Here is a 25,212-nt window from a genome sequence, read left to right as displayed (position 1 = left end):
GCCGCTCCCAACAATCCGCTTGGCGCATCTGCCGCTCCTGTCATGTGCGGCGCCGTGCAACGGCAGCGGGACCCTCCTGTTTTTAGCGGCTCAGGTGAGACTGACGTAGAAGATTGGCTCTCGACCTACGAGCGCGTCAGTGAACACAACAAGTGGGATGACCCGACGAAGCTCCGTAGCGTCATCTTCTATCTTGCTGACGTTGCGAACCTCTGGTTCCACAATCACGAACGGGAGCTGCAAACCTGGTCCGCTTTCAAAACTGCATTCGCGGAAGTCTTCGGTCGCCCAGCCTTGCGAAAACTCCGTGCTGAACAACGCCTCCGCCAGCGCGCTCAACAGCCCGGCGAGACTTATACTAGTTACATAGAGGATGTCGTTGATATTTGCGCCCGCGTCGATTCCACCATGACTGAAGAAGACAAGGTGAAGCACATCCTCAAGGGCATCGAGGACGACGCATTTCAAATGCTCCTGGCGCGGAACCCTACTTCTGTCGCAGCTGTCGTCACTCTTTGCCAGAGCTTCGATGAGCTGCGTCGACAAAGGGTCCTTGCCCGCAGCGCTCTCGCACCTGGCGACTCTCTCTCGGGCCTCACGCTTCGCTCAACCACCACGCCAGCAGCATCGCTCTCTGTTGAGATAAAGGATTTCATTCGTGAGGAGGTGGCGCGCCAATTGTCTATGCTGCCTCTCAACGATGGACCTTCCCTGCCTGACACATCTCTGGCTGCTCCCATTAGGCGGGCCATTCGCGAGGAACTTGCTGGGTCTTTACCTTTCGCCCAACCCTGCCCTCCCGTGGCTGCACCTCTGACTTATGCCGAAGTCGCCGCGCGACCTGCGCCGCCGACGTTCTCGTTTCCGGCGCCAATGCGACTTCCAGCTGCACCTCCTCCCGCGTCGCCTCCCGTTTCATCTCGACGCCCAGTTCAGACCTCTTGGCGCACACGCGACAACCGACCCATATGCTTCGCTTGCGGTGTCGCCGGCCACGTTGCGCGCTTCTGCCATCGTCGTATGCCAGCTGCTCACGCTACTGTCGCACCGCCTGGATATGCCTATTCCCACGATACAGCCGGGCCTGCGATGCTTCCCGACCACGAGTTTTCGCCGCCTCCTCGACGCCCTGTCGGCACCCATCGTTCGCCATCGCCACGTCGTCGCTCACTTTCCCCCTTACGTCGCCGCCAGTCACCTAGCGAGGGAAACTAGTTGCTGCAGTTCCGCAGGCACGAACTGCAAGCTTCGCGACTTCTACAAGGCCTGCACAGTCGCCACGCAATTTATTGGACGTTTTGGTCGAAGGAACCGCCGCAATTGCGCTTATTGATACTGGGGCTGCAGTTTCTGTTATCGACGAAAAGCTTTGTCGCAGCCTCCATAAGGTCACAACGCCATTGTCTGGTATGCTTCTACGCACCGCGACTGCGCAGCCTATAGCCCCGGTCGCTCAATGTACTGCAAGGGTGGTCATCGAAGGCATTGTCTACGTTGTTGAATTTCTCGTGTTGTCATCATGTTCCCATGACATTATACTCGGCTGGGACTTCTTGTCTCACCATCGTGCCATCATCGACTGCGCCCGGGCCGAAGTAGCGCTTTTCCCGCTTGCCGATGCCCCGCTGCCTGACCCTTCTGAACAAAAAGCCTCCAAGCTCACTATTGTATCCGATACGGACATACCGCCCGACATGTGTGTGCTTGTACCCGTCTCTTGCTCTACCGCGCCAGACGCTACAGTACTTTTTACACCGTCGCCAATTTTTCTACGTCGCAAGGCCCTAGCTCTCCCATTTGCCGTCCTCACCACTGTGTCTGGATTATCCTCAATGCTTGTGTGTAACCCGTCTCACTACCATGTGTCGTTACTGCGCGGCGAATCACTCGGTCGTGTTCAGCCCCTTGACCCGCTTCACATTCTCGATGTTTCCGACGACACTGCCTGTTATGAACTCGACGCCCTCACTTCTCCTGTGCCGTGCACATCATCATCATCATCGTCGTCGTCGTCAAACGTTCTTGAATCTGTCGTAGACGCCGATCTGCCGCCTCCATATCGCCAGCAAGTCTTCGCGCTTCTTCAGAATTTTCGCTCGTCGTTTGACTGTGACCAACCATCTCTGGGGCGTACGGCAACCGTCACTCACAGCGTACACACTGGTTCCCATCCTCCGTTACGCCAGCGACCATACCGCGTGTCGGCAGCCGAGCGGAAGATCATTAACGAGCAGGTCGACGACATGCTGCACCGTGGCGTCATTCGCCCTTCCCACAGTCCTTGGGCGTCTCCTGTAGTATTAGTACGCAAGAAGGACGGGTCAATACGCTTCTGTGTGGATTACCGTCGACTCAATAAGATCACTCGTAAAGATGTCTATCCGCTGCCTCGGATAGATGACGCCCTCGACTCCTTGCAAGGCGCAGAGTACTTCTCATCTTTGGATCTTCGCTCCGGCTATTGGCAAGTGCCGATGGCAGATGATGACTGTGAGAAGACGGCTTTCATCACGCCCGATGGCTTGTACGAATTTACCGTAATGCCATTCGGGCTATGCCACGCGCCCGCTACTTTCGAGCGTATGATGGACACCATCCTTCGCAACTACAAGTGGAAAACATGTCTGTGCTACCTTGATGATATCGTGGTGTTTTCGCCAGATTTCCCGACGCACCTCGTTCGCTTGCGTGAGATACTGACCTGCCTCACCTCTGCTGGCCTCCAACTTAACATCAAAAAGTGCCGTTTTGCTGCTCGCAAGTTAACAATATTGGGTCACGTTGTATCGAAGGACGGCGTGCTTCCTGACCCTGCCAAGCTTCGCGCGGTCGCAGAGTTTCCGACGCCCACTACTCTTAAGGCGCTCCGCAGCTTTATAGGGCTCTGCTCTTACTTTCGGCGTTTTGTGCGCAATTTCGCGACTATCATCGCACCACTGACCAATTTGCTTACCGCTACCAACGGCATCTCCGCGTGGTCAACTTCCTGTGACGAAGCCTTCCAGCAACTACGTCGCCTACTTACTTCGCCACCGATTCTCCGACACTACGATCCCACAGCGCCTACAGAGGTACATACGGACGCAAGCGGTATCGGACTTGGTGCAGTCCTCGCACAACGGAAAGACGGCTATGACGAGTACGTCGTCGCGTATGCGAGCCGAACTTTAAAGAAGGCAGAAGCCAACTACTCAGTAACCGAAAAGGAGTGCTTGGCCATTATTTGGGCGCTCGTCAAATTTCGTCCATACCTATATGGTCGCCCTTTTGACATTGTCACCGACCACCATTCACTTTGCTGGCTGTCCTCGTTGAAGGATCCGTCAGGTCGCCTAGGGCGATGGGCACTCCGCTTACAAGAATATGATATCCGCGTTGTCTACCGATCGGGCAGAAAGCACTCTGACGCCGATGCGCTTTCCCGATCGCCACTACCTTGTGATGTGGCTTCAGTGTCTCCGCTCTTCGCATCCATGTCAGCCTTCAACGTCGCTGATATGCCGGACGAGCAGCGTAAGGATCCCCTGCTTTCAACTATGCTGAATTTCCTCCACGACCCATCCGCCACATCCTCTTCTCGAACACTTCGTCGCCAAGCCGCTCACTTTACTGTCCGCGACAACGTTCTATACCGCAGAAATTATTTGCCTGATGGTCGCAAATGGCTCCTGGTGATACCACGACACATGCGTTCTGACATATGCGCTTATTTTCATGCTGCTTCTCATAATGGTCACGCCGGTGTTCTGAAAACGTATACTCGGCTAAGGCAGCGTTTCTACTGGCACTGCATGTATCACTTCGTGCGCCAGTACGTACGCGCTTGCACGGCGTGCCAACGGCGTAAAATTCCACCTCGCCCTCCTGGTGAGCTACAGCCGCTGCCCTGCCCGGCTCGGCCCTTCGATCGCGTCGGCATAGACCTATACGGGCCACTTCCCTGCAGTTCCGCGGGTAACCGATGGATAATTGTAGGTGTCGACCACTTGACGCGCTACGCCGAGACTGCCGCACTCCCGGCAGCCTCTGCGCGCGAAGTTGCGTTCTTCATCTTGCGGAACTTCGTTCTTCGACATGGCGCACCACGCGAACTGCTCAGCGACAGGGGACGTGTCTTCTTGTCCGAAGTCATCCAAGCCCTTCTCGCTGCATGCAGCATCGTTCACCGCAAGTCTACAGCCTACCACCCGCAAACGAATGGCTTGACAGAGAGGTTCAACCGCACACTCGGTGACATGTTGACTATGTACGTCGCCTCGGATCACAGTAACTGGGACACTGTTTTGCCGTTCGTCACGTATGCCTATAATACGGCCACACAAGCTACCACTGGCTTTTCGCCTTTTTTTCTGCTGTATGGACGAGAGCCCTCGTGTACTTTGGACACAATGCTCCCATACCGACCCGATGCTTCCGAATGCACGCCTGTGTCTGAAGCCGCCAAATACGCCGAGGACTGTAGGCAGCTCGCGCGAACCCTTACGACCGCTGCTCAAGGTCGTCAAAAGCTGCGGCGTGACAGTGACGCGCTTACACCAGTTTTCCCGCCTGGTTCTCTTGTTTGGTTGTGGGTCCCACCTCACAGCCCTGGCCTTTCGACCAAACTCCTTGCACGCTATGATGGCCCCTACCGCGTCATAGACCGTCCCTCCGCTGTCACCTATGTTGTAGAACCTGTGACACCTTCACCCGACCATAGGCATCGCGGGCGTGACACGGTTCATGTCAACCGACTTAAGCCGTACTATGACCCCCTCATCCTACCTACGCCGTAAGTCGCCAGGATGGCTCCTCTTCTCTCCCGGGGGCCATTGTGGTGAAGAGAAAGACGAAGAAGGCGCTCTTGTGTCGGCTGTGCGCATGATCAGCGTTCACCTACTGCCAGTGCTACTAGACTGTGCCTAGTGCCTCGTAATAAATCATCTTATTACACAACAAACAAATTTATTTAACTTTGTTTTCAAATCTACAATGTGGCCGTGCAGTAACGACTACATTAATAAGCAAAAAAAAACTGCAGATTCAGTGTACGTGTTGGAATCTATGCAAAGTGAAGTTTTTGTCAAGTGGTCAATTAAATGCTGTTAAAGTAACTGCGATATATACAATTTGTCTTAATTTCAACAATCGAACATGTCATCTTTTGCAAGGTTTGCTTATGCACCGCATAGGTCACAACCTTAATGTCATGTAATCTTTATGCATTACACTGTTCACAAACCATACCGAAACGCAAATGGCAGTTAATGTAGATGCACGCTGCGAGACATCAACAAAGTGACGTTTGTTGAGCAAGAAATGGTGCGAGGTGTATGCAGATGAATAAATGACGTGCTTATGTACTTATTTATTTATATACCTCGCAGGCTGCAAGGTTGGAGTATTATGCGAGGGGGAATAAAAAAGTTGTTACAAAAGGAAGAAGGGCACAACATTAAGAAAAAAACCAGCAAAAAAAAGCAGCACCAATACATTGCACCCACTAGCCCAACGTATTTTGCTGGCACAACATTATACAATACTTAACAAACAATAACAGAAAAAGTTACTGCCCATGCACCCTGTACAGACGGTAAACCAGCGAAGCTGAAATGTGCGGCCCCGGTGTTTATCACTGGGTTAATTCCAATGGTTTATTCAAGTCTTTCTATATTATTGGTTATGTCTGTGTTTCTTAATGAGGTTATGCACATGTTTGGCTTGGGTTTATCACATTGTTTATTTGTAATGCCACACATCGCACTTTGCAAGATCACGATCATGGACAGTGCAATGAGTGGTTCATTGTGTTAATCCAGCGGGTCCATCAAAGTCTTTCTGAATTATGTTATGCACTTGTGTTTTGTAATGCGTTACTTATAATGTTTATGACTCAGTTATGCTCTGTAGTTACCAAGTGACACACCAGGGCTGCACATTTCATTTAATTATATACAGGGACACATTTTTGAACCTATTGGGAAGTCGGAGAGAGACTGCTGCACGCGCGCTCTGCTGCTAGAGCTGCTGCTGCTACTCGTGAATTCATTAACTATATTGCAACAGAAATATTATGGACAAGAACGAAGTAAACACACAGTGCGCTTCGTTCTTGTCTGTTGTCTATCTGTTGAACTTTAGTTAATAATGAATACACACAAACTCATCTAGTTTTCAGTTATTATGTCAGGCTTATAAGCCCTCTTGTGTCCTGGAATATCTGCATGGGTATGTATCCTGTAATTTAATTTCTGGCCATGTGCTTACAAGTCGCGTGTCAATCTCCTGATTTTCCTGACAATCTTGTGTGATGTGCAGACCGAGACAGTTTCTGGTGAATCCATGCAGGGTGTTGTGCAGGGTGTAATCTGCACTACAAGTGCTCCTTTTATGGCTTTCAGTTCAGCTTTTCTAGGTGTAGGATGACCTGGAATGGTACTCACTTATATGGGGTTTAGTTTTATGTAGTGTCATACTACTGTTACACTGCTATTGCCAGATCAGTGTACATATATGTGCCTTATGTTTGCTTGCATCTTCATGATTAGCAACCTCCTCTGTGTTTTTGGCAGTTGCATATAGTCTCCTGGCCTAATTGTTTGCCCCCATATTTCACGGTATGGGCCCGTTGTGTTTCAAGTTCAGGTACTCTCGAGGTTGTATTTCTGAAGGGAGGGGTAGTCGTCTTTGCATCTCACATGCTAGCTGGCATAGTAACTTGGGACGAGGTTCTGAGCTCTTGAGACAAAGAATTTGTGCTGCAGGCTGCAACTGTACTCTGTCTAGGTGCTTGTTCGTTAGCTCTTTCTCATAGAGGTCTTCAAACATGGTAAAGTTGGAAAGACCTGTTATTACTACCCGATGCCTGTATTCGATGAGTTGTCTTTTTTGTGTGCTGCTGGTAATTCATACTGTACCATACCTTGGACACAAGCACAGCATCTGCGATTTTCCATAATATCCACTCGTCCACCCCCATGGTTTCGAGATTATTCTTTTCACCAGGTGTGGAAGTTGCGTCCAGGCATTGCATAATTGTTTCACCCACGTGCCGTCATGGGCTTACACTAGCTGAGGATTTGTGGATGTTGACTTGCGGGCATATTTGTCCAGCTATGCGGATCACAATGCGCAATCTGGGGTAGTTCTTGATTCTAGTCTTTCTTTTTTTTCCGACGTCAATATGAGCTGACTTATCAGAAAGCGAGAGGCCAGACTGGCCAAGAAAGTCTGCAGTGTTGTCGAGGACTTGTTGCATCATTCTTGATTTCTATAGACGATCGCTTTCCCATGACTGTAACACACCATAGGCTGTAGTGTTTCTTGTAGTATGCCCGTGTTGTTGGTGTGTGTGGTCCAAATATACCTCCGACTCTCACCTGGAATTTTCTATCTTTCAGAAAGTTACTGTTTAAGTGCTCTACCAGAAATTATTTTGCTCATCGTTCTTCTTATTAGAGTAGCATGAGGCAGTACTGCTGTTAAAAGCCTCTTCACTTTCTTCATTCTTTCATAAGCGGTATTACACAATGTCCTGCAATAAAGTTTCTGCTGCTTATGGCCCACTCATATCTGCCAGAAGGAACAACTCTTGAAAAAGGTTTTCTTTGTGCTATGTGTGCGACGTAGTTTGAGCATTCATGCCTTGACATTTATACATCTGTAGAACCAGCTTCCTGACAGAGTACTTGCTATACCTGATCATGCTTATTTGTGCAGAGCTGTTGAACAATATATATTGATGCAATGAATACTTAAACACTCGAATTATCACGAAAGATGGTTGTTTGACAATTCTGCCCTTTGCTTTCTATTGGTGTTAGATTTTGCATAAGTATGCCCCCCTATGCAATAGTATTTTGAAGTTTAAGGGTTCAATAAAAGGTGATGAACTAAATCTCAGTGCAAGAGCTTTTTTTTTTACCTATGACTCCCATCGAAATGCGACTTCCATGGCTGGCAAATCAACCCCTCGCCTTGTGTTAGCAGCAGAATCCTATAGCCACAGTGGCAGGTGAACAAATTGAAGAACAATATTTCTGTCTATAATTTTTGTTTCTTGCCCGTATGTAAGTAAAGTTTGGAATAATTTTGCCATTGCAAAAAAATCCCAGTTTCTGGTCCTTTATTGAATAAACCACATATTGTGTATAGTTGAAATGCAGAAATTTGTTCTAAAATCCTCGGGTGATATATGTTCTTGCAAGTAGCACGGTATTTCATTACTTATAAAGATAGTAATCGCAGCGGATATCGTTATATGGGTTTACACACTAATATATGTGATCACAAACTTATTAGAAACTTACTAGAAACATGTAAGGCATGAATGTTTCTGCACACTTGATCAGCTGTGAACGTGCAAGAACTGCTTGTACTGGCTAACTTCACTGCACAGTTTTGATTTACTTTTCTTCAACGTGTCGTTTTATACTGTTTTATACCCACAAGAACAGGCCGTTTGCCTGCTTTTCGCATTGTTGCACGAGTTCTACATAATTGTGCAGGAGGGTACGTTGTCACTGTGCCACTATAGCAAGCAATTTACTTAATCTACTAGCTCTAGAGTTAATTACCTTTCAAAGCAAGTGTTAAGACAGATGCAGTAAGGATACAAAGTCCGCAACATAGTCAATGTTTATTGGTTTCTGTGCAAGAAAAAAAATTCTCCAGAGAAGAGGTGCAACTTAACGTGCATGTAATATTTTATTCAAGCCACGGATTTGTTGCTATCGTAGCAACTTCATTACCATAGCCGACACTTTTGCTCTGTCAAATTTAATACGAGGTAAATAAGCTTTCAAGGTGCATCGGGAAATTCACGCTTGAAAACCGACAAGAAAATGCAACTGAACGGTACCGCGTGCAACGCAACGTTGAAACTTTGGGTACTTTGCTGTCTTGTCATTTGCCTTTGCCGAGGTTGAAATAATTCAAGCTGCTCCGTAAGCGCGATTTTTGCATGCTACTCAACAAAAGAAAATTGTGACGACCTCGTCGTCTGCTGGGGATCGAACACCTCCTAGCACTGACAACACGCAAAGGCGTACGAAGCAAACGTGAAAATGCACTGTATTTGCTGTGTAGCATGTCAACAAACGTACTATCGGCCAAAAAAGTAAACGGACCACGGCACCGCTGGCCGGAGCGGCTGCGGGGCCGCACCGGGGCGCTGCTATCTAGCTCCGCGCGCTGACGGCGAGAGTGCCCCGAGTGACGCCAGACTTCGCCCTCTCTCTCTTACGGATCCTTGTCACGCTTGATAAATTTCTAGTGCGCCGTTCGGTTGCTCTGCTGCTGACGGTCGCGACGAAGGGGACTGTGCATCGCCGGTAGTTTAGCACATGGCGCTGTCGAACAGTAGTGGACGGCCGCGGGGCGTCAAACCGCGCCACTGAGAAGGAACGAAGACTCGTTCTTAATGTTGTTTTGCTTATATTCACCATACCTCTCATATGAGTGCATTTCGCTGGCGTCCACCGCTGCTCAATTTTAGACAACACAACAAAAGCAGCCGCAGCGGCGGCTACGGTTACGCGCGCTTGCAGGTGCCAAGCTTTACTGCCGGCGCGGGTTCTCTGTCGATATTACTTTTCCGGCATTGTCTCCAGCAGTGGGTTTATTAACTATAGCAGTGCGCCTCTTCACACTGCTTTAATTCGCTACTACAATACACAGTCCGTTATGAAACTTTCCTTATAAAAGTACCGTCAGAAAGAGATGATTGGAAAGACTAATCGGAAAGACAAGTCGCTCGTGAAAGTTTATTCACGGAAGAAAATAAAAATTGGGGTTCCATGCGTTGAAGAGGTCCTCACTGGGATGAAAATTCGCCGTCGTCCGCGATTACTTGGCCTACTCGCCTTGGCATCGAGTCATAGAGCGCGGCCACTAGCTCCGGACGTCCGCGTAGTGCTTCCCACCCTTCTTTCGCGGTATGATGCAGCTGATCCGCGGTGCCACAGCAAAGGGGCCAATAGGACACCGGCGTTCAATATTTCCTTTTTATTCTCTGGAACGGTGTCGGCGACGCGCTTTGTAGTGCGCGCTGCTATCCAGATATGGTTGTGTCCAGCCATTGGACACTGGAAGACTAGGAAATGTTTAAAAACGAGAACGGTCGCATTCGTTTCGTCGCAAAAATGCCATCCCGGGTGCCGATCGAGGAGAGAAGGCGCATCGTGCGGCTTAGCATAGAACGTGTCCCTCAGCGTGAAATCTGCCGCCGCACTAGGAGGAGCAGAACATCGGTGAACCGCATTATTCAAGCTTATAGGGATGAATACGGCAGAATTGCTGATGCTCAGCGCAGTGGGCGGCCAAGGCTTACAACGTTGGAAGGGGACCAACAGATAGTTGCTGCCGCTGTTGTTGACCCCTTTATGAACGCCAGGGAAATTCGCGACGCACTGGACCTCAGTTGCTGCAGCGAGACTATCAGGAGCAGACTGCGAGAGGCAGGTCTCATGAACTGCGTTGCCGCTCAGAAGCGGCACCTGACGACGAAGCAGAGGGAAGAGCGACTGAATTTTGCCCGAGCGTTCGAGCAATGGACTGCAGAGGAGTGGCGGGAGGTCATCTTCACGGATGAGTCAACATTCAGCACACGCTGGGACCAACAGCAGCGTCTGTGGCGTCCGTTGAACAGCAGGTACGACCTGTCATCCTTGCAGCTGAGGGAAGTTGCGGGTAAAGTTTGCATAGCTAGTCAGTGCTAAAAAATAGGGATTGTTTGCAACGCATACTAGCCTTAAGAATGCTGTACAGCCTCATTTCTCGTCTTACTGCATGACTACACGTAGGCGCAGTATTGACTACGAAGTGTTTCTTTTGCGTCATTGCATATCAGCGAGCTGAATGTTAGACAGGGTATGATTTAAGCCTTCATTATTTTCTTTTCTACAGCAGAGTGAGGTGGCTGCGCGTTAAGTTTTGTACCCGACATATGTTAATGACTGCTCTCTCATATGCCCAGATATGACCCCGGCCACATCCACAGCGTGCTCAGCAGCGGCCGCTGCTCGGTTAGTGTTTGGGGCGCCATCAGTAAGGACGGCCTTGGCCCACTCGTGCGGATTGAGGGCTCGTTCACTGGGTCGAAGTACTGCGAACTTCTCGTCAAGCACTTGATTCCATACGTTCTGGACGGGCCATTCCGGGACGGGTGCTACATGTTCCAGCACGACCGCAGCCCTGTGCACAAAGCCCGCGCTGTGAGTGCACTTCTGGAGAGCTACGCCGTGCGTCAGCTTCCGTGGCCGCCTAACGGGGCTGATCTTAACCCCATCGAGAACATTTGGGCAATGTTGAAGAAGACTCTTGCCTCACGGCGCCTGTGTGGTGGCACAGCGGATCAGCTTTGGCATGCCGTGAAGGAAGAGTGGGAAGCACTACGCGGACGTCCGGAGCTAGTGGCCGCGCTCTATGACTCGATGCCAAGGCGAGTAGGCCAAGTCATCGCAGTCGACGGCGAATTTTCATCCCATTGAGGACCTCTTCAAAGCATGGAACCCCAATTTTTATTTTCTTCCGTGAATAAACTTTCACGAGCGACTTGCCTTTCCGATTAGTCTTTCCAATCATCTCTTTCTGACGGTACTTCTATAAGGAAAGTTTCATAACGGACTGTGTATTGTAGTAGCGAATTAAAGCAGTGTGAGGAGGCGCACTGCTATAGTTAATAAACCCACTGCTGGAGACAATGCCGGAAAAGTAATATCGACAGAGAACCCGCGCCGGCAGTAAAGCTTGGCACCTGCAAGCGCGCGTCACCGTAGCCGCCGTTGCGGCTGCTTTCGTTGTGTTGTCTAAAATCGAACAGCGGTGGACGCCAGCGAAATGCACTCATATGAGAGGTATGGTGAATATAAGCAAAACAACATTAAGAACGAGTCTTCGTTCCTTCTCAGAGGCGCGGTTTGACGCCCCGCGACCGTCCACTACTGTTCGACAGCGCCATGTGCTAAACTACCGGCGATGCACAGTCCCCTTCGTCGCGACCGTCAGCAGCAGAGCAACCGAACGGCGCACTAGAAATTTATCAAGCGTGACAAGGATCCGTAAGAGAGAGAGGGCGAAGTCTGGCGTCACTCGGGGCACTCTCGCCATCAGCGCGCGGAGCGAGATAGCAGCGCCCCGGTGCCGCCCCGCAGCCGCTCCGGCCAGCGGTGCCGTGGTCCGTTTACTTTTTTGGCCGATAGTACATAAATGGGAGAATCGAATATGCGGTACAAGTTATTTATTCTCCCTTCGCGTACGTACCGAATTCTACCATCCACGTCTCCGCGCATTGCACTTTTTGTGCGAGACGCCATTTTCCAAAACAAACCGGCGGAATAGCTCCGTTGAGAGCTCTCCGCGCAATTTCGACGGAAAATCGCAGCGATCGGTGTGACGGTGCGACTGTGCGACCAACCGGTTGGTCGCAGCCGAAAATCGGGGGGTCGGCACTGCGACTGCGATTTGCATCGCAAACGACGGAAATCGAACTTCCGGTGCGACGAAAATCGCATCATGTGAAACAGGCTTTACACGTGTCCACGCCAACGGAGGTTCACACCGACGCCAGCAGCCACGACATCGGCGCTGTTTTGGCACAACGACAGCACGGTTGTGACCGTTTCATTGCGTACGCTAGCCGTCTTCTGTCAGCAGCCGAACGCAATTACTCGATCGCCGAACGTGAATGCCTCGCACTCGTTTCGGCAGTAGGTAACTTTCACCCCTACCTCTAAGGACGGCCTTTCATGGTTACCACCGATCACCACGCCATATGCTGGCTTTCGTCTTTAAAATATCCAACTGGACGTCTCGGTGGGTGGGCTCTAGGGCTTCAAGAGTACTCTTATACAGTGATGTATCAGACAGGCCGACTCCATGAAAACACTGATTGCTTGTCACGTCATCCAGTATACCCGCCAGACCAGCCTGCGACCGACGAGTCAACTTGCGTCCTCGCGCTTACCGCGTTTGCTGACATAGCCGATGAGCAGCGACGGCACCGTTACCTGAGAGACATCATTCTCAGCCTGACGGATCTGCCAACTTCCCCCTCTTCGATTATGTTTGTGCTGCAAGATGGCACAGTCTACCGTTACAACATGCACCCCGATGACCCTGAACTTCTACTGGTCGTTGCCAAGCATATGCGTGAGACTATGCTCGCATATTTGCATGATATCACAACCACTAGTCGTCTGGGAGCCTCAAAGACACATGACAGTGTTCGGCCTCGTTTCTTCTGGCCCGGTATTTACCGTTACGCTTGCCGTTACGTCGCCTCCTGTAAATCGTGTCAGCACCGAAAATAAACAGCCCTACCTGCTGGCCGTCTCCAGCCCATTGAAATACCATCTTCGTCATTCTTTCGAGTTAGCCTTGATCTTCTTGGCCCTTTTCCTGTATCACTTAGTGGGAACAAGTAGATAGCAGTTGCTACGGACTACACCACCCGGTACGCGATCGCGCGGGCTCTCCCTACCAGTTGTGCAACCGATGTCGCTAACTTCCCCCTCGACGCAGTGATACCTAACCACGGCGCTCCCCGACAACTCCTTACCGACCGGTGTCACTATTTTGTCTCAGATGTTACTGAGGACATATTGCACAGCTGTGCTTTCTTAGAAAGCACAAGTTTATAACGGCGTATCACCCTCTGACCAACGGTCTCACAGAGCGGCTCAGTAGAACTATCACAGAAATGCTCGCTATGCACGTCTCCACCGACCACCGTGACTAGGATGCCGCTCTGCCATTCGTCACATTCGCCTACAATACGTCCGGTCATGATCCTGCTGGTTGCTCTCCATTTTTTCTCTTGTGTGGACAAGAGCATGTACTACCGTTTGACAAGATCCTCCTAAGCCGTTCTCTATACAACGTCAGAAAATGCCCGAGATGCCATATCTAGAGTGACCGAGGTACGTGAGATTGCACGCCAGCGTCTTACCACTTCCCAAGAAAAGCAACGGCGCTTATAAGACGCTCGTCACCGCGATGACCACTTTAACCCTGGTGGCATCGTGCTTCTTTGGAAACCAGCACGGGAGTTGGTCTTTGTGAGAAGCTGATTTCCCCTGCTCAGGCCCATACCGTCATCATCATCATCATCATCAGCCTGGTTACGCCCACTGCAGGGCAAAGGCCTCTCCCATACTTCTCCAACAACCCCGGTCATGTACAAATTGTGGCCATGCCATCCTTGCAAACTTCTTAATCTCATCCGCCCACCTAACTTTCTGCCGCCCTCTGCTACGCTTCCCTTCCCTTGGGATCCAGTCCGTAACCCTTAATGACCATCGGTTATCTTCCCTCCTCGTTACATGTCCTGCCCATGCCCATTTCTTTTTCTTGATTTCAACTAAGGTGTCATTAACTCGCGTCTGTTCCCTCACCCAATCTGCTCTTTTCTTATCCCTTAATGTTACGCCTATCATTCTTCTTTCCATAGCTCGTTGTGTCGTCCTCAATTTGAGTAGAACCCTTTTCGTAAGTCTCCAGGTTTCTGCCCCGTAGGTGAGTACTGGTAAGACACAGCTATTATATACTTTTCTCTTGAGGGATAACGGCAACCTGCTGTTCATGATTTGGGAATGCCTGCCAAACGCACTCCAGCCCATTCTTATTCTTCTGATTATTTCCGTCTCATGATCCGGATCCGCCGTCACCATCCCATACCGTGTCTTGCGTCAAGTGACAGACGAGACCTACGAGTTACATCTCGATACCTCCACATCACGATCCTCCTCTGATATCGTTCACGTCGCTCGACTAAAGCGACTTTACTCAAACCTACCAAGTGCCGGGACAGTACCTTCGCCGCTAGGGGTCATGCTGCGAGTCGCTGCAGCGATGATGAGAGGACTGTTACGTTTCGCCTACGACGCGCGGTTTAGCCGGCGCGACTGCAATAAAGCGGCAGACATTTTGGCCCGTTCGGCGTCGCCGCTACGCTCCCCGCCAAGCGCGTCCAGGCATGTTCCGATGCCACGTGTCTTCATGTGCGTGTGTGAGTGTATGTGCCATTGTGCCCGACTGGAGGCGCTACGAGAATAGAAGTCACCTTCTCCTCCCAGCCATTGTGCCCGACCAGAGGCGCTACGAGAGTAGAAGTTACCTTCTCCTCCCAGTCATTGTGCCCGACCAGAGGCGCTACGAGAGTAGAGGTTACCTTCTCCTCCCAGTCATTGTGCCCGACCAGAGGCGCTACGAGAGTAGAGGTTACCTTCTCCTCCCAGTCTTTGTGCCCGACCAACGGCGCTACGACAGTATGCGTCACCTTATCCCATTGTACAATCACGTGCTCGTCTATTGAGGGGTTCCTCCTTGCCCTCAACTGCGAGAGTATAAAAACAGCTGCCCCGGACGCCAAAAAGGAGGGCTCCGATTTCTTCTGTTGAGTAAAGTGCTCTCCCGTCTCTCTACTTCGGTCAACCTGACCGCCAACTCTTTGCGATGTTAAAATAAACAAGTTGTTTTGTTGTTACCAGTCGACTCATGCTTTGCCGGGACCTTCGGATGCTTCCAGTTGTACCCCAGGCCGCCAGGCCAACGCTACCCTTGGGGCTTGCGACCCAGGTACAACCACGGGCGTCAGCGCCGAGTTCCCAACAGGTCGTACCATCGGTGCGACCACAACAACTCGTACCAGCGGTGCGATTCAAACAACTGTCTGCCAGCGGTGAGATCGCGACAACGGAGGCCAGCAGCGAAGAGATGCAGTTGACTGTATGCTGAGCAGCTCAACGACGATCCGGGAGCAGTGCAACGAGCCCTGTGTGATGACTGGTTGCCTGCAGCGGAACGACTGCGCGGAACTCTTGGCTGCGAGGTTTGGTGAGTGCGGGACTTTCTTCTTCTGAGCTTTGCAGCTAGGCTTTTGTTAGTGTCAGAAACAGAGCTGGTAATTGTGGTTGTCGTTGCTGCCGGGTTAGTTTGCGGCAAGACAATAGTAAGCAGTAGAGAAAGCAGCATTCAGAGCAGCCATGGATTTGAAGTCGTTGCGCAAACCGAAATTGCTGGAGCTTGCAAGAGAGTTGGGTCTGGATGTCTCAGACAAACTCAGAAAACCTGAACTGCTAAAGGCTACTCTTGAGTTAGAAGCTGAGGATGACGAGCTGTCGGAATGCCTTGAGACCATTGAGGAGAGGGAGACTGCAAAAAGACAGGAGCGCGAAAGTAAAGAACAGAAAGAGTGAGAGCAACAAGAGAAAAAAGAAGAGCGTGACCGTCAACACGCTGTGGAAATGAAGCGTTGCGAGATAGAGATGGACGCGCTCGTAATGGAAGTCAGGCACACGGTGCAGGAGAACGAGTATTGTTCAAAATGACTGACCTGATGCGGCCGTTTAAGCTTGGAGAGGACATTGGTTTGTTCCTGGTTAACTTTGAGCGAACGTGCGAGAAGCAGGGGTTCTCTCGGGAAACGTGGCCACAGCGCTTGCTCACTTTGTTACCCGGCGAGGCGGCCGACGTAGTCGCTCGCTTGAATAGAGAGGAGGCAGAGGATTTCGACAAAGTGAAATCGAGTCTGCTAAAAAAGTACAGGCTGTCTGCGGAGGCGTTCCGTCGGAAGTTTCGGGAAAATGAGAAAGGCAGAAGTGAGTCATACACAGAGTTTGCGTACAGGCTTATGTCAAACATGCAGGAGTGGCTCAAAGAAGAGAAAGCGTTCGGTGACCACGATAAAGTTCTGCAGTGTTTCGGGCTAGAACAGTTTTATAGGCGGTTACCGGAGAACGTGCGGTACTGGGTCTTGGATAGGCCAGACGTGAGTACGGTGGCTAGAGCCGCTGAGCTAGCCGAGGAGTTTGTGACGCGTCGAGCTCGCGGAGCTAAGGACGGTCAAAAGGGTGAATTTGGCTCGAAGTTTGAGAGGCCGAAGTTCACACCCATGAGAGCAAAGGGGAACACGCGTAGTGAGGATGCGAGTGAAAGCAGTCCGACCAAACGTAAAGAGACGGCGGCAGCCGAAGCCGAACGCAGAAAGCGGTTCGAGATGAGGCAAGCGCGCGTTTGTTATACGTGCCAGAAGCCGGGTCACTTTTCGGCGCAGTGTCCGGAAACAACACCAAAAGTTGTGTTTTTTTCATTATGCAGCACTGACGAGAACATGAAGCTTCTCGAGCCTTACATGCGAGACCTCCTCGTGAACGGGAAAGAGTGCCGAGTACTTCGCGATTCCGCAGCTACGATGGATGTAGTTCACCCCTCTTACGTAGAACCCCATATGTTCACGGGCGAGTGCGCATGGATCAAGCAAGCCGTGGAAGCTCATAGCGTGTGTCTGCCAGTAGCAAAGGTGCTTATTGAAGGACCTTTCGGAGCGCTTCAGACGGAGGCGGCAGTGTCATCTATGCTGCCCCCCCAGTACCCGTACCTATTTTCAAACAGGTCCGATCACCTCCTGCTCGAGAAGGGGCTTTTGTTTGGTGAGGCTAGCGTTCAGGCCTTAACCAGGTCGAAGGTTCGGGAGCTCGCTGCAAAGGCGGTAGTTGCGGGGCCGACGTCATCGAACAATGAAAAAGGGTCAGAGGTGCAGCAAGCTGACGAACTGAATAAAATTGAGTCTGTAACGTTGAAGGCGCCAGATACTGGAGAGGAAATGCCCGATAAGGGAAAGTTAGAAGAGCTATCTGCAGATTTGCTCATCGCGCCTACGTCAGACGGACTTGATAGGTTGCTAAAAGTCAGCCGGTCGGCTTTGATAGCCGAGCAAAAGAAGGATGGTAGCCTAGAGAACATACGCTGCAATGTCAAGGAAGGTATCGCCAGGAAAAATGCGCGTTTTGTGGAAAGAGGTGGAGTCCTGTACCGGAAGTATCTAGACCGCAGAGGAGTGGAGTTCGATCAGCTGATCGTGCCTCAATGCTATCGTCAGGATCTGTTGCGCTTGACGCATGGGGGTTCGTGGTCCGGACACCTTGGAGTAAAGAAAACTAAGGACCGTCTCTTGCAAGAGTACTATTGGCCAGGGTGTTTTCGGGACGCAGACCATTTCGTGAGGACATGTGACACTTGTCAGCGGGTGGGCAAACCAGGGGACAAATCAAGGGCGCCGTTGAAATTGGTACCTATCATTACGGAGCCTTTTAGACGGCTCGTTATTGATACAGTGGGACCTCTGCCGGTAACAGCCACGGGGTACAGACACATTTTGACTGTGATCTGCCCAGCGACAAAGTTCCCTGAAGCAGTGCCGCTTAAGAACTCAGCTCAGTTGAGATAGTCAATGCACTACTGTCCATATTTGCGCGAGTTGGTTTTCCTGCGGAAATCCAATCAGATCAGGGCACAGTGTTTACTAGCGCTTTGACGACAACTTTTCTCGAAAGGTATGGGGTAAAGCTGCTACACAGCTCAGTGTACCACACACAGTCGAATTCCGTTGAGAAGCTCCACTCCGTCATGAAGCGCGTGTTGAGAGCATTGTGTTTTGAACATCGAACTGACTGGGAGCTGTGTCTGCCTGGGGTGATGTTTGCATTAAGGACCGCGCCGCATGCGGCTACGGGGTTTTCGCCAGCTGAACTGGTGTACGGTCGCTCGCTTCGGTCTCCGCTTCGCATGCTTCGAGAATCGTGGGAAGGCAGGGGCGACGACCCAGTCGTGGTGGAGTACGTGCTTAAGCTCCTCGAACGCTTAAGAAGGGCACAGGAGTTGTCAGGTGAAGCAATGGCAAAGGCCCAGCAGAGGGCCAAGGTTTATTATGATCGGACAGCCAGGGCCCGTCGTTTTGAGGTGGGCGATGAGGTCATGATATTGCGCACATCGCTTAACAACAAACTAGACGTGCAGTGGGAGGGCCCAGCACGAATTGTTCAGAAACTGTCGGACGTTAACTACGTGGTAAGTCTGCCAGGAAAGCGGAAAGCACAGCAAGTTTACCACTGTAATCTGCTCAAACCTTATTGACAAAGGGAAGCAGTGGTGTGCATGATGGTAAACGTTCCTGAAGAGCTTCCGGTCGAGCTTCCGGGACTAGGCTCAGTGACGAACAGGGAAGACACCGGTCAAGTCATTAGTGACTTAGTCAGTGGAGCATCGCTGTCGCCTAAGCAGAAAACCGAACTACACCAGCTCTTACAAGAGTTTCAAGGTCTGTTCTCTGAGAGGCCTGGTAGGACTTCTGTACTTACTCATGATATAGAACTTACCTCCCCAGAGCCAGTGCGATCCAAGGCGTATCGGGTGTCACCCCGCCAGAACGATATTATGGAGGCTGAGGTAAAGAAAATGCTACAGCTCGGTGTTATTGAGGCAGGTGAGAGTGATTATACCTCCCCTTTGATTTTAGTTGAGGTACCGGGCAAGGAACCTCGTCCTTGCGTCGACTACCGCAGGCTTAATTCCATCACTAAGGATCAAATTTATCCGATCCCTAACATCGAGGAGCGCCTTGAGAAAGTTAGTAGCGCTCAGTTTATTTCCACCCTAGATCTTGTCAGGGGTTATTGGCAGGTTCCACTTACAGAAGAGGCTAGTAGGTATGCGGCGTTCATTTCACCAATGGGGACATTCCGTCCTAAAGTATTGAGTTTTGGTTTGAAGAACGCGCCATACTGTTTTTCAAGCCTCATGGATAAAGTGTTGCGGGGACAGCAAGAATTCGCTTTACCGTATCTAGACGACTAGCGATATTCTCCGCATCCTGGTCTGAGCATATGGCACACTTGCGGGCAGTGCTAACCCGCCTGCGCGAAGCGGGCTTGACAGTAAAGGCTCCTAAGTGCCAGTTAGCACAGGCCGAGGTTGTCTACCTCGGTCACGTGATTGGTCAGGGTCGTCGCCGCCCCTCTGAAATAAAAGTGGCCGCTGTGCGTGACTTTCCGCAACCGCGCACGAAGACCGATATTCGGTCGTTCTTAGGTGTCGCCGGCTACTATCAGAGGTACATCCCCAGGTACTCTGATATCGCGGCTCCCCTGACGGATGCTCTAAGAAAAACAGAGCCCCAACCAGTCGTCTGGGACGAGACAAAGGAAAGAGCGTTTAGCGCCCTAAAGAGTGCCCTAACAAGCCAGCCGGTGCTACGATCGCCAGACTATACAAAAGGGTTCGTTGTTCAATGCGATGCTAGTGAGCGAGGCATGGGCGTTGTACTGTGCCAACGGGAAAATGGAGAAGTAGAACACCCCGTCCTGTATGCTAGTCGTAAGCTGACCAGTCGTGAGCAGGCGTATAGCGCCACCGAGAAAGAGTGTGCATGTCTCGTGTGGGCCGTTCAGAAATTGTCATGCTATCTAGCCGGCTCGAGGTTCATCATTGAGACGGATCACTGCCCTCTCCAATGGCTGCAGACCATCTCTCCCAAAAATGGCCGCCTCCTGCGCTGGAGCCTCGCTTTGCAACAGTATTCCTTTGAGGTGCGTTACAAAAAGGGGAGTCTCAACGGTAACGCCGATGGCTTAAGTCGAAGCCCCTAACGTAGGAATCAGCCTCAAAATTGTTTGTTACTGATGTTTTTCTTCCTGAGGCAGGATTTTTTTTAACATATTGCTTTTGTTTAGTGTTTCAAAGTGATGATATGCTTTCTAGTGCAATTTTCCAATTTGTGGACGCGTTCTGAGTGATGCTAGACTACTGTAAGGAACTAGGCAGTGGTATAAAAGGGGAAAGAGCCTGGCAGGGCTTAGTGAGGGTTGTGCCGTGCTTGCTGACTGAGCGCTTGAGTTTCAGCGTAATTCTAACGCTTGCCGGGAACGAGAACAAGAATGTGAACTCTCCCGAAGTCACTTTGCAGTGTCCCGTGCGAACCTGAACGAGAGAACGAGGCCTTCTCTGTGCGCTGCGCTCAAGAAACGTCGAGGGACGCCCGACTTCGGTTATGAGCATCATCGAGCGACATCCCTCCGGACAGCGGATGCAGTCCCCTGTCCATCGGGATCTCCTTCCCCCGGCGGGGCGGTCTGTTACGTTTCGCCTACGACGCGCGGTTTAGCCGGCGCGACTGCAATAAAGCGGCAGACATTTTGGCCCGTTCGGCGTCGCCGCTACGCTCCCCGCCAAGCGCGTCCAGGCATGTTCCGATGCCACGTGTCTTCATGTGCGTGTGTGAGTGTATGTGCCATTGTGCCCGACTGGAGGCGCTACGAGAATAGAAGTCACCTTCTCCTCCCAGCCATTGTGCCCGACCAGAGGCGCTACGAGAGTAGAAGTTACCTTCTCCTCCCAGTCATTGTGCCCGACCAGAGGCGCTACGAGAGTAGAGGTTACCTTCTCCTCCCAGTCATTGTGCCCGACCAGAGGCGCTACGAGAGTAGAGGTTACCTTCTCCTCCCAGTCTTTGTGCCCGACCAACGGCGCTACGACAGTATGCGTCACCTTATCCCATTGTACAATCACGTGCTCGTCTATTGAGGGGTTCCTTCTTGCCCTCAACTGCGAGAGTATAAAAACAGCTGCCCCGGACGCCAAAAAGGAGGGCTCCGATTTCTTCTGTTGAGTAAAGTGCTCTCCCGTCTCTCTACTTCGGTCAACCTGACCGCCAACTCTTTGCGATGTTAAAATAAACAAGTTGTTTTGTTGTTACCAGTCGACTCATGCTTTGCCGGGACCTTCGGATGCTTCCAGTTGTACCCCAGGCCGCCAGGCCAACGCTACCCTTGGGGCTTGCGACCCAGGTACAACCACGGGCGTCAGCGCCGAGTTCCCAACAGGTCGTACCATCGGTGCGACCACAACAACTCGTACCAGCGGTGCGATTCAAACAGGACTGACGAAGACGACGATCGCCGATAGTCGTGCGCACGGGCTCCATCTTGTATGCCTGTCTCCTGCCCGTTGTACATATGTTTGTAAATATATTGTCAAGCATTTATATATATAGCCAAATTGGGACTACAGAAAAAAATTTGTGGCGTCGACTTGGGCGAGTTGGCTATGCGGCTATATTTGGGCTACTGAAAGCCTGCGACTTGGCTTTGTTTGGGCTATAAGTGCCGCTCAAATCCACGTTCCAGAGGTGGCTCTCACCGAGTAGAAACAAATTTTGAAGGCTATGTTTTATCTGGCTGAGTTACAGCGCACCCGTGCGTGTTTGCGCGCGTGAAATGCCCGCCTTTCTGTGCTGTTTACTGAGCCGCTGATTTTGATCTCTGATTCGCTCAAAGTTACACTGCGCTTCACCACGCTAACATTTGCGTCAGCAACATAGTCTCATTTCCTTATTATGGGTTTCATTCATTAGACACTCGATCCCCGGCCATTAGGATGATCCAGGGAGTAGGGAGTGTTTCTAAGTACACTATACTAAAATGGCTATGCACAGAAAGGGAGACAACAGGGTATACGTAGGGCTAGCGTGGCGCCGGCATGAAAGAAGGGAAGAACGGGTAGATGCCACGCTCCGGTGTGTTTATGGCCATGGCTTCTAAGTGCTGCTCCATGTTTCTCATGGTAAGCCTTTCTTTTTTACTGCTATTTGCCTTTTCCTGCAACATGAATTTTTTTTCGCGCTTACATTCGAGATTAATTTCCATAAGTTGGACTTAAGATCGGATCATCCTCTGAAGGGAAAATCGAACCATGGGGAATTGAGCCAAGTATGCGAGAAACGATGAAAACTAATGGGAGCAAGACCTCGAGTTCAAAGGTGGGTCCTGGTGGTTTTCCCGTAAAGTCACAGATGCAGGTACTGAATGTTTTGTTATAGAGTCATGTTTGCCACGATGACAGCAGTGCACCACATCACGGGCACATCACCAACCGTGTCAGCTTAGCAGGTGAGGTGTCGCGCTGCTGGCTCGAGGACGCTGGTTCCCTTCTGCGCCACGGTGGCTGCATTTCGATGGAGGCGAAACGCGGCCGCCGTGTACTTAGATTTAGACGCCCATCAAAGAAACCCAGGTGGTCAAAATTAATCGTTGATCTCATGATCATAGCGTGCTTCTAGCATGTGAAACTCCAGCAATTATTATCATGAGCACACGAACATGGCTTGCTTTTTGACAGGAACTAATTTTCACAGAATTACCACTCTTATAAATTTATCGATTATCTTTGGCCTTTGTGTGCCGTCCCGGCTTTTACCATTTCGAGCGAGCTATTCGTACGATGCGCGGCGGAGCCGAAGAAGAGGAGATGGAAGAACTGCGTGCGGTGTAAAAAGTGCCCGACTACCTGCGATCTCGTCTCTAGGCCCCTTCGAGCATCCTGTAAAGAAATCCATCTCATCCATAACTTTGGTGGAGGAGCGGGGTAATCGCTCTGGACAATATTCTAGGCACCCTCCGGCGAAGATGGCGCTTGTTCGGACTACCGGCTTGTTACGTTTCGCCTACGACGCGCGGTAAAGCCGGCGAGGATACAACAGACGCCAGGGCTTCGTTCAAAGCGGCAGACATTTTGGCCCGTTCGGCGCCGCCGCTACGCCTCCCTGCCAAGCGCGTCCAGGCATGTTCCGATGCCACGTGTCTTCATGTGCGTGTGAGAGTGTATGTGCATTTTGGTGCCCACGCTTGTCGAAGCGCGGCAGCCGGGGAGAGGAGCTCCCAACAACTGTGAAGCAAGGGGGTCCGAGCGGCGCCGACACGACGGCTGCTCCTCCTTCTCTTCCCATTGTGCCCACGCTTGTCGAAGCGCGGCAGCCGGGGAGAGGAGCTCCCAACAACTGTGAAGCAAGGGGGTCCGAGCGGCGCCGACACGACGGCTGCTCCTCCTTCTCTTCCCATTGTGCCCACGCTTGTCGAAGCGCGGCAGCCGGGGAGAGGAGCTCCCAACAACTGTGAAGCAAGGGGGGTCCGAGTGGCGCCGACACGACGCTGCGTCACCTTATCCCATTGTTCCCGAGCGGCACAGTCACGTGCTCGTCTATAGAGGGGTTCCTTCTTGCCCTCAACTGCGAGAGTATAAAAGCAGCTGCCCCCGGACGCCAAAGGAGGGCTCCGATTTCTTCTGTTGAGTAACGTGCTCTCCCGTCTCTCTACTTCGGTCAACCTGACCGCCAACTCTTTGCGATGTTAGAATAAACAAGTTGTTTTGTTGTTACCAGTCGACTCATGCTTTGCCGGGACCTTCGGATGCTTCCAGTTGTACCCCAGGCCGCCAGGCCAACGCTACCCTTGGGGCTTGCGACCCAGGTGCAACAACGGGCGTCAGCGCCGAGTTCCCAACGAATCGTACCAGCGGTACGATTACAACAACTGTCTGCCAGCGGTGAGATCGCGACAACGGAGGCCAGCAGCGAAGAGATGCAGTTGACTGTATGCTGAACAGCTCAACGACAATCCAGGAGCAGTGCAACGAGCCCTGTGTGATGACTGGTTGCCTGCAGCGGAACGACTGCGCTGAATTCTTGACTGCGAGGTTTGGTGAGTGCGGGACTTTCTTCTTCTGAGCTTTGCCAGGCTTTTGTTAGTGTCAGAAACAGAGCTGGTAATTGTGGTTGTCGTTGCTGCCGGGTTAGTTTGCGGCAAGACAATAGTAGGCAGTAGAGAAAGCAGCATTCAGAGCAGCCATGGATTTGAAGTCGTTGCGCAAACCGAAATTGCTGGAGCTTGCAAGAGAGTTGGGTCTGGATGTCTCAGACAAACTCAGAAAACCAGAACTGCTAAAGGCTATTCTTGAGTTAGAGGCTGAGGATGACGAGCTGTCGGAATGCCTTGAGACTATTGAGGAGAGGTCAAAAAGACAGGAGCGCGAACTTAAAGAGCAAAAAGAGAAACAGGAGCGCGAACTTAAAGAACAAAAAGAGCGAGAGCAACAAGAGAAAAAAGAAGAGCGCGAACACGCTTTGGAAATGAAGCGTCTCGAGGTAGAGATGGAACGCGCTCGTGATGGAAGTCAGGCACACGGTGCAGGAGAACGCGTATTGTTCAAAATGACTGACCTGATGCGGCCGTTTAAGCTTGGAGAGGACATTGGTTTGTTCCTGGTTAACTTTGAGCGAACGTGCGAGAAGCAGGGGTTCTCTCGGGAAACGTGGCCACAGCGCTTGCTCACTTTGTTACCCGGCGAGGCGGCCGACGTAGTCGCTCGCTTGGATAGAGAGGAGGCAGAGGATTTCGACAAAGTGAAATCGAGTCTGCTAAAGAAGTACAGGCTGTCAGCGGAGGCGTTCCGTCGGAAGTTTCGGGAAGATGAGAAAGGCAGAAGTGAGTCATACACAGAGTTTGCGTACAGGCTTATGTCAAACATGCAGGAGTGGCTCAAAGAAGAGAAAGCGTTTGGTGACCACGAGAAAGTTCTGCAGTGTTTCGGGCTAGAACAGTTTTATAGTCGGTTACCTGAGAACGT

At 51.2% G+C, this 25,212-nt stretch overlaps 1 protein-coding gene across 1 annotated transcript in view; it reads right to left on the bottom strand.

Moving 5' to 3' along the window:
* LOC142568259 (putative cytochrome P450 12a5, mitochondrial) overlaps positions 1–25,212 on the bottom strand; it is a 240,628-nt gene that overhangs the window by 176,902 nt on the left and 38,514 nt on the right. The window lies entirely within an intron of this gene.

Source organism: Dermacentor variabilis, unplaced genomic scaffold (genome assembly GCF_050947875.1).
Source record: "Dermacentor variabilis isolate Ectoservices unplaced genomic scaffold, ASM5094787v1 scaffold_18, whole genome shotgun sequence".
NCBI lineage: Eukaryota > Metazoa > Arthropoda > Arachnida > Ixodida > Ixodidae > Dermacentor > Dermacentor variabilis.
The sequence above is the reverse complement of the archived record's forward strand: the minus strand, read 5'-3'. Positions and strand labels throughout refer to the sequence as shown.